Here is a 16823-nt window from a genome sequence, read left to right as displayed (position 1 = left end):
ACGTTTCATACGGTTCTCCTTAATTCTTCATAAGTGACTGTAAACTGATTTGTTGATATAGGCTAAGCATATGAAACGTAAAGTTAAAAATCATAGTTTCAAGACATGTGTTGTTTTGTCATGTCTATCACCGCGGAGTGATAATATGGTTTTAATTTCCCTGGCGTTCTAAATTTTCCGTCTCTTAAGTGGATTATGAGTTTTTCAGTAGTGACCTAAGACGGGTATCTGTTTTCTCGTCCTACCTTGACATCCCTAACTATAACTGTATTACATTTGTTGGAACAGTTTTTAAATGAGCGTCGTAAGACTAAAACCAAGCCAATTACTCACCAATTAGATTACTCGGTCGATACTCGGCCAGCCTCAAACCGTAGTTAAACCAAAACCAAAACCAAAACCAAAGTAATTGCCGGAATACTTTCGACACTCAATTGAAAACAGCTCTAATACCATAGTTTGAAACATGTATAATTTTCAATGGGGATAACAGAAGTGGAAGCGTATTTTAAACGTGTGTAAAACTATGGCTTCTAGTTTTCTGGCACTGATTTTTAATCTGTGAGACTCCTTTTAAATCAAATTTAGTTTACATGGACAGAGAAAAAATAGTATAGGTTAGGATTCTCTCATTTAGTCTCCTGTCATCTACTTGAAGGAGATATGGATACATTAATCGAGACGCAGCTTCAAGTTTCGAGCTAGTTGTCCAAAGCCTTTATCACTTACATCCCAAAATGACACGCTTACGCATCGCTAAATCAGTGCTCCAGGAATGATGTCTGTTTGCTTTCATCGCTCGTGATTTTAACATGGAATTCCTTCATACAGTTTTCCAAAGCGTTTTTGTTACCGCGAAGTAAGCGGTAATTGCATTTTGGAAGAGTGACAGCTGCTTATGCATCACTTTCACCTGTTCAAGAATAGCAAGAGAACGGTTAAAACAACATATGTATTATTAGATCCTCTTATCACTTTCTTTATTTGAGAGGATCGTATTGCTCATATGAGTATCTTCGACAGCATACTTCCAAGACATTACACACAATCCATTCCTTTGCATCTGAAGACGTAAACGCAATTTCTGTAACCATCTTAAACTTTTGGCTAAGAATTTTTTAAACTGTTAAAAAATACACGACGTTTCGACGTTTTCGGACGTCATCATCAAGTAAAAAAACCAGTACGAATATTCTTAAAATACAAGCAAAACAATAGTTCATTAAAAAGAAAGGTAACATAAAAAATATGCTACAGGCTAAACAAAGAGTAGGCACTGATGGAGTCACTCTGAGTGTTAAGGCTAGGCCTTAGTTCTTTGATGAGTAGCATTTTGAAAATTTCGTAAATGCTTAAGAAAAGTTTTTTTGCAATTTTTTATAGCTAAATGTTTTTAAAAGTCGCTTCTTTTTAACATCTTAAACTTCAAAGTAATAGTTGCCACTGGTAGCGAGCCTGGACAGTTTGCTCTGTCGAAGGGGTAACGTTTGAGATATCTACTTCACAAACTAGTATTTATCTTTATCAATTTAAATTCGGTAAATAGCTGAGGAATATAATAATGAATATGATAATGATAATGATAATGATAATGATAATAATAATAATAATAAGTATTTTATTTACACTGCAAAAAATAGTTCAACTGCATTTAAATATATAGACAACTGGTATAAACCTATGTGCAGTTGATAAAATATTTCAAATTAGTGTTAGCAATAAAAAATATTTAAAACTAAAAGGGAAGATTCGGTTACAACAATAACAACTATATACTAAATGCAACATTTATGCTGGAATGTTTTTTGACTTAAAAGTTCTTAAATTTAAGTCTTTAGTAAGAAAATAAGCGAGTGTTTTTGTTAACCAATAAATCTTATGCACTGTTCAGTTCTCAGTTGTCATTTGCTAATTGTAATAGCAACCGGGTTGATCAAACAGAACCGACGGCATAACAAAGAACAGAAAAAAAAAAAAAAGAATCGACAGCTCTGGACAACAGCTGAAATGGAGAGACAGGATCTCTGCAAAAACCACGAAGAAGGCTTGTTTTGGTCAGTAGCTCTATTCTGGTTGTAGCAGGAAATGTAAAATCCCAATGCACGACATTGGCAAAGCGCTACTTTGACTCGAAGTTTTTGAGTGAGTTATTATCCAAATTATGCACGTTCAAGCATCTGAATAACAACTAAATTGTTGTTGCGTTCTCTACTAACTAAACTAACGTTCACAAAGGGAAAGAGACAGAACCTACACGAACGAAAATCGCTAACCATCGATGATTTCTGCAAAACCAATACCTAAAAACTGAAGGAAAATATTTCCTTAGCACTTTTATTTTGTTTCCAGGATTCAAGGTCAATGCTTCTCCTGATGAAAAATGTTACCTATTTCATATTTGTTTTTAAAAGATATGATATAAGTTTATGGTACTTTGTCTAATTTATTGAAAACGCGTGACTAATAAGACAGGTTATTTATCCAAGATGTGGCAGATGGAAGCTCTTGATGTATGCCAACATTTCTCTGATAAATCTACTTCCCTTTAAATGAAGAATGGTCAGACAGTTTCCTTAAGAGCTGCATGCCTTAAATTATCGTAAAAAACCATATACCTTTAAAAATACTGTAGTTGTAGTCAGGCATAGTAATAAAATCTTAAAAGTTGTTGTCACTGACTTAAAAATCTTAAAATAGATGTTTCGGCTAAAATACTATAACCTTCTTCAGTGATGAAATGAATGTTAACGGCGTCTAAATGTAAATGAGATGTTTATAAGAATGTGAGGAACTCGCTAGGGATTAATTTAGCATTTTGTAAATGTCTGGAATATGCGCGTGGTCATTAATTGAGTTCGGTTCGCGAATGGAATGCCACGCTTCCAAGAACAATCTACGCGACCACAAGGGACAGCGGTCTATGACCTTGACATTATTAAAATCAAATTCGTGGTTGTTTTTCATACAGTGTTGCGCCAAAAGAGAGTTCTTGTCACATGTGAGGACGGCTCTATTATGTTCTTTTGTTCTGGATCTCAGTGTTCTGGATGTTTGACCGATGTAAAGTTTTTCACAGTTTTTACAATTGATTTTATACACGACACCAGTTGACAGGTCTTGATCGAATTTGTCCTTCGGTTTCTTCAGGATCGAACCAACCGTCTTGACGGGTTTATGAGTAACATTTACGTCGAATTGTCCCAAAGTTCTTGCAATTTTTTCAGAGATTCCTTGAAAATATGGCAAAGTAACAAAGCCTCTGTGGCTTTGTGGCTGATTATTTTGGGGCTGATTTAATGCTTTAGGTGGTTTGGTTCTTTGGCAGCTTTTTAAGAATTGGTCCGTGTAACCATTGGTTTTGAGTGCGTCCACCACGTGTTGTACTTCGGACTTTTTGTCTTCGTCAGTCGACGGAATATTCTTTGCTCTGTCAAGGAGGGTTCTGGCCACCGAGCGTTTGTGTTGCAAAGGGTGGTGAGAGTTGAAATGGAGATACTTGTCGGTATGGGTTGCTTTTCTGTAAACACTGGTTTTAATTGATCCATCAGTATTTCTAGTTGTCTTCGTGTCGAGGAATGCGATGGATCTATCACTCTCTTGTTCGACTGTGAATTTGATGTGCTGGTTGATCGAGTTGAGATGGGAGTGAAATTCAGTGAGATGCTCACGGGCGAGGCAAACATGGCTATCGTCGACATATCTGTACCACCACTTAGGGGGATGTGGTGCAGTACTTAACGCTCTCTCTTCGACGTGTTCCATCACCAAATCTGCCAAGATGGCGCTTACAGGTGAACCCATGGGACAGCCGAATATTTGTTTGTAGAAAACGCCACCGAAGACAAAGTAGTTGTTGTCAAGCACGAATTCGAGCAACTTCATGATGTTGTCCATGGACATATTGGTTCTTTCGGGGATGGTCGAATCGGACTCAAGTCTGGCCTTAGTCACCTCGAGTGCCAGTGCCGTGGGGATAAATGTGAAAAGCGATACAACATCAAAAGACACCATGATCTCATGCGGTTCGATTGTGCAATTAGAGATTTTTCTCACGAAGTCGTTGCTGTTGGTAACAGTGAATTGGTTGCGTTGTAACGGAGACAAAATAGAAGCTAGCTATATGGAAGCCTGATAGGTGGGGCAGTTGATGGAACTGGTGATGGGTCTCAGTGGGACCTCGGGTTTATGTATCTTTGGTAATCCATAGAAAGCAGCTGGTGTGGCATCAGTGCTTCGGAGTTTGCAGTACAATTTGTTGTCATTCCCACGGTTAACCGAGCGGTTATCTGAGCGGTTATCGGGGAGGTTGTAGAGAAGTATCTGAAGTTTGTCTTGATGGATCGAAACCGTGTGTTCGGATTCAACGGTTGCTTTTTGTTCGACGGTACTTGTCAGTGTGGCCATGCTCATCAATAATTGCCACATCCAAATCCGCAAACGTTGCCGTAAAGTAGAGAGACTTCGCTCTGATCTCAAGCAATCCCTGGATGAACACAGCATGGCCACATTGACAAGTGGCAATGACCCAACAGAGAGATGGGTGGCGAATATATCTGACAAGCCCCTAAGCGATTTAGACAAAACAGCACTGAGCTATGGTTTCAACTTCGCGATTACACCAACGAAGTTGCCCATCGCAGAGATCCTATCATCTGTTGAATCTGGGATAAAACATCTACCACCTGCATCAGCTAATCTTATCCGCGCAAAGACAGTTTCAATCTTAAAGGGAAGTAAACCTTCACGTCAATCTAACATAAAGAAAGACCAGCTTGAAACATTGAAAGCATTATCGAAAGATCCATCAGTCACCATCCTTCCCGCAGATAAAGGCCGCGCAGTAGTGGTGATGGATAGCAGCGACTATCAACAAAAGATATATGGCCTGCTACAAGATGAAAACACTTACACAAAGATTTCAGACCAGCGCAAAAATCCCACGTCGAGCACAGAAAAATCTCTGAACGCTCTGCTCAAACAAATCAAAGATCAAAAATCAATCCACGATCCCGGTGCGCAACAACTCGACGACAAATTGTACTACAAACTCCGAAGCACTGATGCCACACCAGCTGCTTTCTATGGATTACCAAAGATACATAAACCCGAGGTCCCACTGAGACCCATCACCAGTTCCATCAACTGCCCCACCTATCAGGCTTCCATATAGCTAGCTTCTATTTTGTCTCCGTTACAACGCAACCAATTCACTGTTACCAACAGCAACGACTTCGTGAGAAAAATCTCTAATTGCACAATCGAACCGCATGAGATCATGGTGTCTTTTGATGTTGTATCGCTTTTCACATTTATCCCCACGGCACTGGCACTCGAGGTGACTAAGGCCAGACTTGAGTCCGATTCGACCATCCCCGAAAGAACCAATATGTCCATGGACAACATCATGAAGTTGCTCGAATTCGTGCTTGACAACAACTACTTTGTCTTCGGTGGCGTTTTCTACAAACAAATATTCGGCTGTCCCATGGGTTCACCTGTAAGCGCCATCTTGGCAGATTTGGTGATGGAACACGTCGAAGAGAGAGCGTTAAGTACTGCACCACATCCCCCTAAGTGGTGGTACAGATATGTCGACGATAGCCATGTTTGCCTCGCCCGTGAGCATCTCACTGAATTTCACTCCCATCTCAACTCGATCAACCAGCACATCAAATTCACAGTCGAACAAGAGAGTGATAGATCCATCGCATTCCTCGACACGAAGACAACTAGAAATACTGATGGATCAATTAAAACCAGTGTTTACAGAAAAGCAACCCATACCGACAAGTATCTCCATTTCAACTCTCACCACCCTTTGCAACACAAACGCTCGGTGGCCAGAACCCTCCTTGACAGAGCAAAGAATATTCCGTCGACTGACGAAGACAAAAAGTCCGAAGTACAACACGTGGTGGACGCACTCAAAACCAATGGTTACACGGACCAATTCTTAAAAAGCTGCCAAAGAACCAAACCACCTAAAGCATTAAATCAGCCCCAAAATAATCAGCCACAAAGCCACAGAGGCTTTGTTACTTTGCCATATTTTCAAGGAATCTCTGAAAAAATTGCAAGAACTTTGGGACAATTCGACGTAAATGTTACTCATAAACCCGTCAAGACGGTTGGTTCGATCCTGAAGAAACCGAAGGACAAATTCGATCAAGACCTGTCAACTGGTGTCGTGTATAAAATCAATTGTAAAAACTGTGAAAAACTTTACATCGGTCAAACATCCAGAACACTGAGATCCAGAACAAAAGAACATAATAGAGCCGTCCTCACATGTGACAAGAACTCTCTTTTGGCGCAACACTGTATGAAAAACAACCACGAATTTGATTTTAATAATGTCAAGGTCATAGACCGCTGTCCCTTGTGGTCGCGTAGATTGTTCTTGGAAGCGTGGCATTCCATTCGCGAACCGAACTCAATTAATGACCACGCGCATATTCCAGACATTTACAAAATGCTAAATTAATCCCTAGCGAGTTCCTCACATTCTTATAAACATCTCATTTACATTTAGACGCCGTTAACATTCATTTCATCACTGAAGAAGGTTATAGTATTTTAGCCGAAACATCTATTTTAAGATTTTTAAGTCAGTGACAACAACTTTTAAGATTTTAAAACTATATACCTTGTTTTCCTCCAAAAATCTGAGTTTGATTGCCAAGTCATTACAAAGCCGGTCAAATTTCTCTTTTTGGACATCAAACTGTTGTTTAGCCTTTTCAGCTTTAATAGCCGAAGCTGAGGTTCTTGGTCCAGTTTGGGTAGACTCTAGGTCTGTTCTGTAGGCACCATACTCTATTCTGGCAGATTCATATGCTTTTACTGTCACAATAGAATCTTCCATAGTCTTGTGCACCAAGGTGGTCAGATTGGATGTAAAAAAATTAAGTGCCTCAAGAAGAGCTTCCCCATTATGTACCAGCGATCTTTGAGACTCAGCGTTTTGGTTGAACTCATTTTGTAGCTCTGGGGATTTCATCCCTAAATGTGTGAACGCCTCAGCAAGAGCTCTTTGACTTTGAACCATACCATGAAAATTATGTATCATCTGCTTTGCAAGCTTTAGAACATTCGTATACTTTACTTGGGCTTCCTTTAGCAAAATAATTTGTCCTTCAAGTTCAGTATCCACAGTCCTTGTACCTTTACCAAACCTTTCAGAAAGGTATTGCCTAGTATACTTGTACGTGGAAATACTCCCTTTCTTTAAGTGTTCCATTTTCTGAGCTGTTCCTGGTCGAACAATGGCTTGAGAAGTGGAGTGACCATTTTGGTATGTCCCTTGTGGTGACTGCCATGACACTGATGACGACGAAGCTCCTGTCAAGATTCGGTGAACAATAAGCTATATTTTTAACACCTTGCGAAATATTCCGGCACTGAGTAGTTATCTTCCTCCGCTGATTTTATGTCTGACAAATGTTGTTGGCTTCGTCAACATCATCAGACGGGAGCTCAGGATCACTACACGATAAAAACGCTTTTGTTGACCCCGATTAAGCGGACGCTAATTATGGTCCCGAAATTAGCGTCCTACGTTTACTGTTATAACGAGCCCCTTTCTATCGCTAAAAAACCTCTATTAAGAGGGCATCAGACTGAATTGACAATGCAAATTTTATTTCGAATTTAAGGGTGAAATAAAAAGTGATAAGTCCGTAGAGCGGAAAGGACAAATTACAAATAGCATTAAAGCGAGCTTAGCTATAGATCTCGACTACCTCTCTGTTATTTGCTTGAAATGATCATGACGAATTTCAGTTTTACTCCCGATAAATGGAGCTCCGTTTCCTCAGACTCATTTTCGTTTCGCTTGGAGTCCTTGGAGGTTCGCGAAATCGGGATTCCAGTGTGCATTAGACAATTATTCCACGAGGAAGCGTTGGATATGAGATGAGAGATAGTCATCTCAAAACGCTTTGTTGGCTATAATCACCTCAAGTCAAACCCAACAAGCGCGAGTGAAATAATTTCTTTTTATGAAAAACGCCCCAAAATAAAGACCACTAAAATAAAAGTAAAAACGCCCCAGAAAAGTAGCTTTACGCTTACCATATTAGTATACCATGGTATAATTGCTTCATTAAAACCTGGATCATTGGTTAATGCAATTGAAGAGTTTTCATTGGCTTAGCCATCATTATATATGAGCCATTATACTATGCCCTACAAATATTGTAAACGCACTGTGTTTTTTTTTTGTGCGTTTTTGTATTTATTTTATTTGCGTTTTACATATTTTTGGGGCGTTTTCAATAAAACAATTATTCCATTCACGCTTGTTGGATATGACTATGTGAGATGTTTATAGGCAACAAGGCGGACACGCATCGCCGAGTTGGCTATCTACCACCTTATATCTGTAAACACGTTGCATTGCTGGCGTGAGAGCAATATGAGATTCAGCTTAGGATAGTCCGTTTCAGTGAACCGGTTTACGTTCCTTTTTAATCAAACAACTCAGAAAATTCTAACTTCGAATCGATGCCCGGAGGCTGTGTGAAACAAGAAGATCTTTAAGATCTTACAACCGCGCTTTTAAAATTTACTGTTTTGGTAGCATGAGTGACCCGAAGAAAAAAAAAACGAAAAAAAAAAAAACCCATCGGTTTTTGAACCTATTTCCAGCAAATTTGGCATACCGGAAGCTGAGAAAATTACTCTATTTCCGGCCATCATTTTTCAGCTCTTTTCGTCATATCCCCCCCTCGGGAGGGTTTTGTAAAGTTAGCGAATTAGCATGCAAGCCACCGTAATGGTGATTGCTGTCGGCGAAATGTTTGTTTGCTAAAAAATTGCGGCCAAATCTTTCGGAGATGTAGTCAGGACATTTGTAAGGATACAGAAAGTAATTTGGGACCAGTTGCTGGCTTGTAAGGCTGAAATTATCCAGAAGTAAGGTTTTTTTTTAACTTGAACGTAACGAAGGCCACGCGGTGAATAAATTATCGGCTCTTCTCACTGTCTCGTTCTGTTTTTTGTTTCGTTCTCTTTTGGAGCCCGCCGAGGTCATTTTTTCGTCTAAATAAGCTGAGAAAAGTTCGAAAAAGATGTTCCTCTTTAATTTTCAGCTCTCAGGCAATAATCCTGGTTTTTTTTGACCGAAACGTAGGTTCATGTTATGTGGTATTTCGGTGGCTATGGGCGATCGTCGCTTCCTTTGTTGACTCAAGCAATGAAGCGAGGTTACAAAAAAAATCTAATAATATTTAGTTCTGGTTTCGTTCGATTTCGTTGAAATTTTAATATGATGAAGCTGGATTGTTAAGGAATAGATTTTATGAGGTAGCTATTAACGCTAAAGTGATATATCGCTTCGAAGTCAGGGTTTTGAAGAGATTTTTTTGCAAAGCGTGAGTTCGGCGTGACTTTGTAATCTGAGATTTTTGTTGACCCTGAAGAACAAGGTTTGGCGAATAAACATTACAGATTGCGTAATTCAAAGTTGGCCGAGCCGAGGTCTGCGTCTGGTCTCCGACAAAAAAAAAAATAAACCACGGGTAGAACATGAACCGCGCTCGGCCCATGGCCGCGCGGTTAAAAAAACTGATAAGTATTTCCCAGTTTATGACCTTTCAATACTCGTAAACAACTTTTAAATTCTTTCATGTACTCAAATCTTGAAAGCAGAATTCCCGAAACGAACTTAGGGGCTTGACTGTAAAATGAAGTTACGACAGTGTGTTACAAAGTCGAGGATAACCCACCAACCAATAGCCCTGTCTAAACACTATTAGTTTCCATCTAAAAGTGGTTTCTTCCCGGGGAAGGGGGCTCCCTCAGGTTGACCGTTCACCACGTTCTGGTTTTCGATTGGCTCATGTCAGTTTAACTTGTTGTAAACAGGCCGGGTTGTTCGGAAGCCGGTTAACACTAACCCAGCATTTAACGGTTGACCGCAGTATAAATTTTTCTTGTAAACAAATGTTTTTCACTGTTTTTGTTTTGTGTATTTTGGGAACATTCAAACTCAAAACAGAAGGCCAAACCATATAGAGAAAACCTCACCACAAAGTTACAAACTCAATTCAAAATTCTCGCTTATCCTGGCTTAGCTTAATCGGGCTTTGAACAACCCGCCCCAGGAGCTCCGCTTTTAGGCTTGGTTAAATCTATATGTTACTACAGAGCTACTATTATGTTAGTACTTTCTTTGTGTTTCATATCATTTGTTAAGACTATTTTTTTTTTGCCGAGCAATTCAATTAAAAAAGCCCACAAAGAAAGCGTTATGAAAGAAACTACAAAAAAAAAAAAAAAGAGTAGGGTTGGTTATTGAAATCTGACAACGCGTACGCCATGGTGCTTCAAACCTCGGCTAAACAAAAATTCAAGGCAGAACGGCTTAAAACTTGCACGCTAATCAAAAGTTCACATTGATTAAGGGTTATCGCTAACTTGCAAAGTCACAGCTCGATTGCCATCATCGCAAAACGTTAAAAGAATAATTAAGAACCAAATATCTTGGTATACCCGAGACAGAATGGCGCCATGGAGCGCGCAATGGCTCTCTTGCTCTGTCGCACGTATTTTGTCGTCAAAACATTCCTCGACACGGGTCACTGGAACTCGACAAAGCTAAAGCAGTGTTTTATTACGAAAACAGATTAATGACATAAACAGATGAGCAATGACAATTCTCAAGTGTAGCACTGCCTAGCTGTGTACTATTAAACGATGGCCTTTTTGAATTTTCTACCATATTTTTCGATCGATATTACAGCAAATTTGCTTGCGCGTGTAAATGATAATATTGCTTTGAATCGTATCCTAACCACAAGTTATTTTGGCTACGCGATTTCCGATTATACTCGGACAAAAATGGACTCGACTCAAATAGCTCGATAAAGGATATTGGCTCTGTAGGTCAGCGTTTCACGTGCGCATATAAAACAGGTGTTGGTAAATAGAGTATTGAGCAAGCCGAGGTCTTTTCGAGATTTCTCTCGGTCAAAATAATAATGCGATCTTTGGCACAAAGGATTAAAGCAGTGTTAAGCAGAGCTTAAGCAGACTCGTCTAGCAAGTTCTAGCAAGCTCGATCGATTGGAATGGCTAAATGGCCACCAATTTTAGCACGTACTATCTGTTGTCAAAAGTCGTCGTTAAAGAAACGAACTTCTCATTTGTATTCGAAGGGTTTACTGAATTGTCAGGACATATGTCGAAAACTTAAGAAAGCATGTACATCGTCTTCTCTTTCCAACCTATGAACCATTTTACTTCACCCGTATATACAACAAAAGATCTCGCCTCTAAATATGGCAATGTATTCTGAATATGCGAATGGCATAAACTCGTTCGGATCAGTGTTCACAACACGCTTTCAAATTGTTATACGGTATTAATTTGTGACCAGGGAAACAAAAATATAATTTGGCAACCTGCATGACGTTGGAGGTTTTCGCGACGTGCATTCTGCGTTCATAAGAAAGGAACTTGCTATAGTTTCTTGACCGCGCGCGAAATGGGTACGAAATTACTGTGTGTTTTCTACAACACAACGCGTTTTCCCGCGACTAAACTTTTTCAACTAGTCTTTGTCACATTAAGGTAAGAAGTTTTCATTTGGTGAAATTCTAACAAAAAGGTGACGATGATTTTGTCTCACAATGTTGTCCGAGCGCTACTGGGTGTTGAAGGAACAATCTTAAGGGGAAAACTTCGGTTTGTTTTGGACTTCTGATGACTTCTGATAGCTTTAATGGGGGACAGTCAAGAGCAACAACAAGTTTATAACTACCAAAGGCAAACACACGCACCGTCAAAATTGTTGTTCCTGTATCATACCATCTTTTCCTTTAAAGAATTTTAATCGGGACAAATTCCTTAAGGCTGAGAAACCTGACTCGTAAACCAAAGTTTCTGTGGCTCTGATTTTTATTTCTGTCAACTGCGCTCATTAAAATGTTCCAAATTTTTTAAAACCTGACAGAGTTAGCCTGAGGCAGCGTCCACACTACGTTGGAGAAATTTGAAAACGCAGCTTTCTTTCTACGGTTAGACCTACCGTCCACACTAATCCGTCAGCGAAAACGGAGCTTTTCGAAAACGCTTTTCAAAGCGGAGGAATTTGAAAACGCCTGCTTTTCCTTGTCGTGAGGACGGAAAACATTTTGACAACAGAGCTTTTCGAAAACGATGGCGTCACGATAATCATATGATTTCCCTGCCTGAGTTTTCCAAAATGACCGGTGATTGTTGCGATTTCAAATTTCTTCGGCGTAGTGTGGACGGAAAACATTTGATGCGTTTTCAAGGTGAAACCTCCTTCAAACAAGAAGATCTCTTAGATCTTATAACCGCGCTTTTAAAATTTAACTGTTTGCTTAGCACTACCGTCGGAACGCAGTGCACATTCCAAAGCAGTCATTGATGATTCTTTTCTTACTGTAGACATCACATCACTTGATCAACACAAACTATGTTATTGCACCATCAGTGGTAACCGTTGACAAATCTCCGATGACGTAATGGTCTTAATCTAGAACTTTCTATGGGATATGTATGGGCATGAACAATATGAACGACACGATAATAACACTATTAACAACACCTTTCTTTCTTAAAGGTCACGATTAAATTTAATTGGTGTTTTCCACGAGTAAAGGGCTAGCAAAGTAGTCACACAAGTCATATAATTTAATAATAAAACTCTATCTCGACCGATGTATCGATTTTGGTCACTCCAGTGACCACAGATTGAAAATGGTAGAAGGAAATGTATGGCGAAAAGTTGTTTTGACGCCCGAAAACATGGCTCTGGGGAGAGATCAACGCTTTTTCGCCGTTGTTTTATCGCAAATGGATTTTGGCAATGTTGATACGTGGAAAATGTAAGATTTTGTTTGAATAACCGTGAAATAAGTGATACAATTTACCGATAAACTCCCTTTTGCTTGCGTGAGGTTTATTGTGAAATACATTGAAGAGAATATTGAAAATTTCAATACACGCCTGATCTCGAGAGGCTACCCGGAGCAAATGGTAGAAAAGACACGCCGAGAAGTTAAATATAAAGACAGAAAAGAAGCTGTAAGACAGAAATCGAAAATTGCAGAAGGAACTACTACCCTTTGTGTCGGGCAATTTCACTCAACCGTCAATACCAAACTTTTGAAAGCGTAATCACGCACAAATGGCACTTTTAAACACAAATACTCAGAGATATATTCAAGGAGCCACCCTTGATCTGTTATAGAAAAGGAAAATCACTGAAATACGTGCTTGTAAAAGCAAAACAAAGGCTTTGAGCAACACAGCAGCCACACAGCATGAGTCGCGCGGACTCATTTGTCATTAAATCAACCCCAGACAGTACAATGATCGCGACCGGGCTTATTTCCAGTATTATTTGTATGACTGAGCTTTCAGCTAAGCCAAAAGTAGCCTGCACACAACTTAAAAGGCCTTACTGGGTTATTTCCTCTCGATTTATGCCTAATTAATTTTGTAATATTTTCAGACCATTACGCGATGTAAATTTCACAATTAAACCTCACGCAAGGAACGGAGTTTATTAGTAGGTTCTATCACATATTTCACGGTTATTCAAACAAAAACTTACATATTCCACATATCAACATTGCTCAAATCCATTCGCGATAAAAACGACGGCGAAAAAGCGTTGATCTGTCTCAAAAATCGTTTTCTTGTACCTCGAAACAACTTTTCGCCATACATTTCCTTCCAGCGACTTGCAATGTTTGGCCCCTGACGATCCCAGAGTTCTTCGCGCAAACACGGGTATCCGATTACTGGTAACTCATTCATTACAGGCAATTTTTCAGCTCTTTTCGTCATATCCCCCCTCGGGAAAATTTTGGCAAGTTAGCTAATTTAGTATGCAAGCCACCGTAGTGGCGGTCGCCGTCGGCGAAATGTTTATTTGCTCAAAATTGGGGCAAAATCTTTCGGAGATGGAAGTCAGGACATTTGCAAGGATACAGAAAGTAATTTGGGACCAGTAACTGGCTTCTAAGGCTGAATTTATCCAGAAGTGAGCTGTATATATTTTCGTTTTCGTGCCGAAAGCCACGCGATGAAATTGCTGGTTTTCAGTGTCACGCAATTCAAAATAGATGAAAATAAAAATCAAAACCGGTCAATAGACAAAGTCCAGAATCTGGGAAATGAAAGAAGGTAAATATGGAAAAACTCTCGCCAAAATTTTGGTCACAGCAATTTTTCTTATGCGAGATATGCGGAGAAATTTTTTACCCAAATTTATAGAGATTTGTGTGGAGACGCCATGCTGGTGCCCATCCGTATGGGCACCAACATGACGGCCGGAAACCAACAGAAACATCTGTCACTGAGTTTTGCTACAAAAGCGTGAATTTATCCCTCGAGGAACTCTAAAACATTAAAACAATACTTTTTCTAAGACATGAACTGTTGAGATAGCCAAGTTCCCTTAAATAAGTCACTTTTTTAACCATCATGACAGCTCTCTAGGCTGTCATGTAAATGCCGCGTCGCGCAAAAACTTAGAAATTGAAGCGTAGTGTATCACAAAACCAAAAACCCATTCGGAGCGAAAATTTGTATGAATATTAGTTTTCAGCAGCTCTCATACATCATTTAAGTAAAATCTCAGGAAGATCAATAATTTTGTAGTTCGAATTTTAGTGACGTCATCTGAAAACCAGCTATATTATCGGCTTGTTCTGCCGTCTTGTTCTGTTTTTTCTCTTGGTCTTTTTTATAGCCCGCCGAGGCCAGTCTTTCGTCTAAATCAGTTGAAAAAAGTTCGAAAAAGATGTTCCGATGCAAGTTTAAGCTCTCAGGCGATAATTCTGGAGTTTTTTGGCCGAAACGTCGGCCTTGTTATGTTGGTGTTTTTCGGTTGCTATGGGCAACCGTTGCTTCCTTTGTTAGGTCAAGTCTGGTCAAGTTAGGTCAAGTGAGGTCACAAAAAAAATCTAATTAATTCTAGTTTTGTTCAATTTCGCTGAAATTTTAACATGATAAGGCTGGATTGTTAAGGAATAGATTTACCGTTTGCCGATGTATTGTAGCTATAAACGCTAAAGTGATATATCGCTTCGAAGTCAGGGTTTTGAAGAGATTTTTTTGCAACGTGTGGGTTCGGCGTGATTTTGTAATCGGAGGTTTTTGTTGACCCCGAAGGAAAAAATATCCGGGAAAGGTCATTTCATCGACGATTCAAACGAATATAAATATATATATGTTCCGAGCTAAATTTCTGGTGAAAAAATATAATTTTTGACGAGCGCTGGGTTTTTAATTTTTTCCCGCGAAAGTCAGTATCGGAGATGAGATTTATTAATGTTTCAACAGCTTCTGGCGAGTAAACATCACAGGTTGCGTGACTCAAAATTTGGCCGAGTGGAAACTTGGGTCTGGTCGCCGACAAATCTACAAAAACAAGAAGATCTGTTAGATCTTATAACCGCGCTTTTAAAATTTAACTGTTTGCTTAGCACTACCGTCGGAACGCAGTGCACATTCCAAAGCAGTCATTGATGATTCTTTTCTTACTGTAGACATCACATCACTTGATCAACACAAACTGTATTATTGCACCATCAATGGTAGCCAATTGACAAATCTCCGATGACGTAATGGTCTTAATCTTTGTAGAACTTTCTTCGGGATATGTATGGGCATGAACGATATAAATGACACGATAATAACACTATTAACAACAGCTTTCTTTCTTAAAAGTCATGATTAAATTTAATTGGTGTTTTCCACGAGTAAAGGGCTAGCAAAGTAGTCACACAAGTCATATAATTTAATAATAAAACTCTATCTCGACCGATGTAGATTTTGGTCACTCCAGTGACCACAGATTGAAAACGTGACAGGAAATTGACGTTCCTTTCGATTCTCACCAAATTTAGACAGTGGGATGATCTCATCCTTAGCCAAGTACAGGCCATTTTTCAGCTCTTTTCGTCATATCCCCCCCACGGGAGAACTTTGTCAAGTTAGCTAATTTAGTATGCAAGCCACCGTAATGGCGGTCACCGTCGACGAAATGTTTATTTGCTCAAAATTGGGGCAAAATCTTTCGGAGATGGAAGTCAGGACATTTGTAAGGATACAGAAAGTAATTTGGGACCGGTTGCTGGCTTCTAAGGCTGAATTTATCCAGAAGTAAGCTGTATTTTCGTTTTCGTGCCGAAAGCTATGCGATGAAATATTATCGGCTTGTTCTGCTGTCTTGTTCTGTTTTTCTCTTGGTCTTTTTTGTAGCCCGCCGAGGCCAGTCTTTCGTCTAAATGAGTTGAAAAAAGTTCGAAAAGATGTTCCCAGTCAAGTTTAAGCTCGCAGGCGATAATTCTGGAGTTTTTTGGCCGAAACGTCGGCTTTGTTATGTTGGTGTTTTTCGGTTGCTATGGGCGACCGTTGCTTCCTTTGTTAGGTCAAATCTGGGGAGTGAGGTCACAAAAAATTCTAATTAATTCTGGTTTTGTTCGATTTCGCTGAAATTTTAACACGATAAAGCTGGATTGTTAAGGAATAGATTTACCGTCTGCCAATGTGTGGTAGCTATTAACGCTGAAGTGTTATATCGCTTCGAAGTCAGGGTTTTGAAGAGATTTTTTTGGCAACGTGTTGGTTCGGCGTGATTTTGTAATCGGAGGTTTCGGTTGACCTCGAAGGAAAAAATATCCGGAAAAGGTCATTTCATCGACGATTCAAACGAATATAAATATGTATATGTTCCGAGCTAAATTTCTGGTGAAAAAATATAATTTTTGACGAGCGCTGGGTTTTTAATTTTTTCCCGCGAAAGATGAGATTTATTAATGTTTCAACAGCTTTTTGCG

General features: G+C 39.4%; 2 protein-coding genes and 1 pseudogene across 3 annotated transcripts in view; 1 reads left to right on the top strand and 2 right to left on the bottom strand.

The window, feature by feature from the left end:
* Positions 1–16823, bottom strand: part of LOC145498018 (uncharacterized) — a 139191-nt gene that overhangs the window by 11575 nt on the left and 110793 nt on the right. The window lies entirely within an intron of this gene.
* Positions 1–16823, top strand: part of LOC145497894 (uncharacterized) — a 50722-nt gene that overhangs the window by 22873 nt on the left and 11026 nt on the right. The gene's annotated exons all lie outside the window — the stretch shown is intronic.
* On the bottom strand, positions 6513–7929 carry LOC145497416 (arfaptin-2 pseudogene; annotated as a pseudogene). Its single transcript, XR_014050691.1, has 3 exons — positions 7789–7929; positions 6620–7366; positions 6513–6589 (listed from the first exon to the last, which is right to left on the bottom strand). The product of XR_014050691.1 is annotated as an arfaptin-2 pseudogene (transcript).

Source organism: Orbicella franksi, chromosome 9, assembly GCF_964199315.1.
Source record: "Orbicella franksi chromosome 9, jaOrbFran1.1, whole genome shotgun sequence".
Taxonomy (NCBI): domain Eukaryota; kingdom Metazoa; phylum Cnidaria; class Anthozoa; order Scleractinia; family Merulinidae; genus Orbicella; species Orbicella franksi.
The sequence above is the reverse complement of the archived record's forward strand: the minus strand, read 5'-3'. Positions and strand labels throughout refer to the sequence as shown.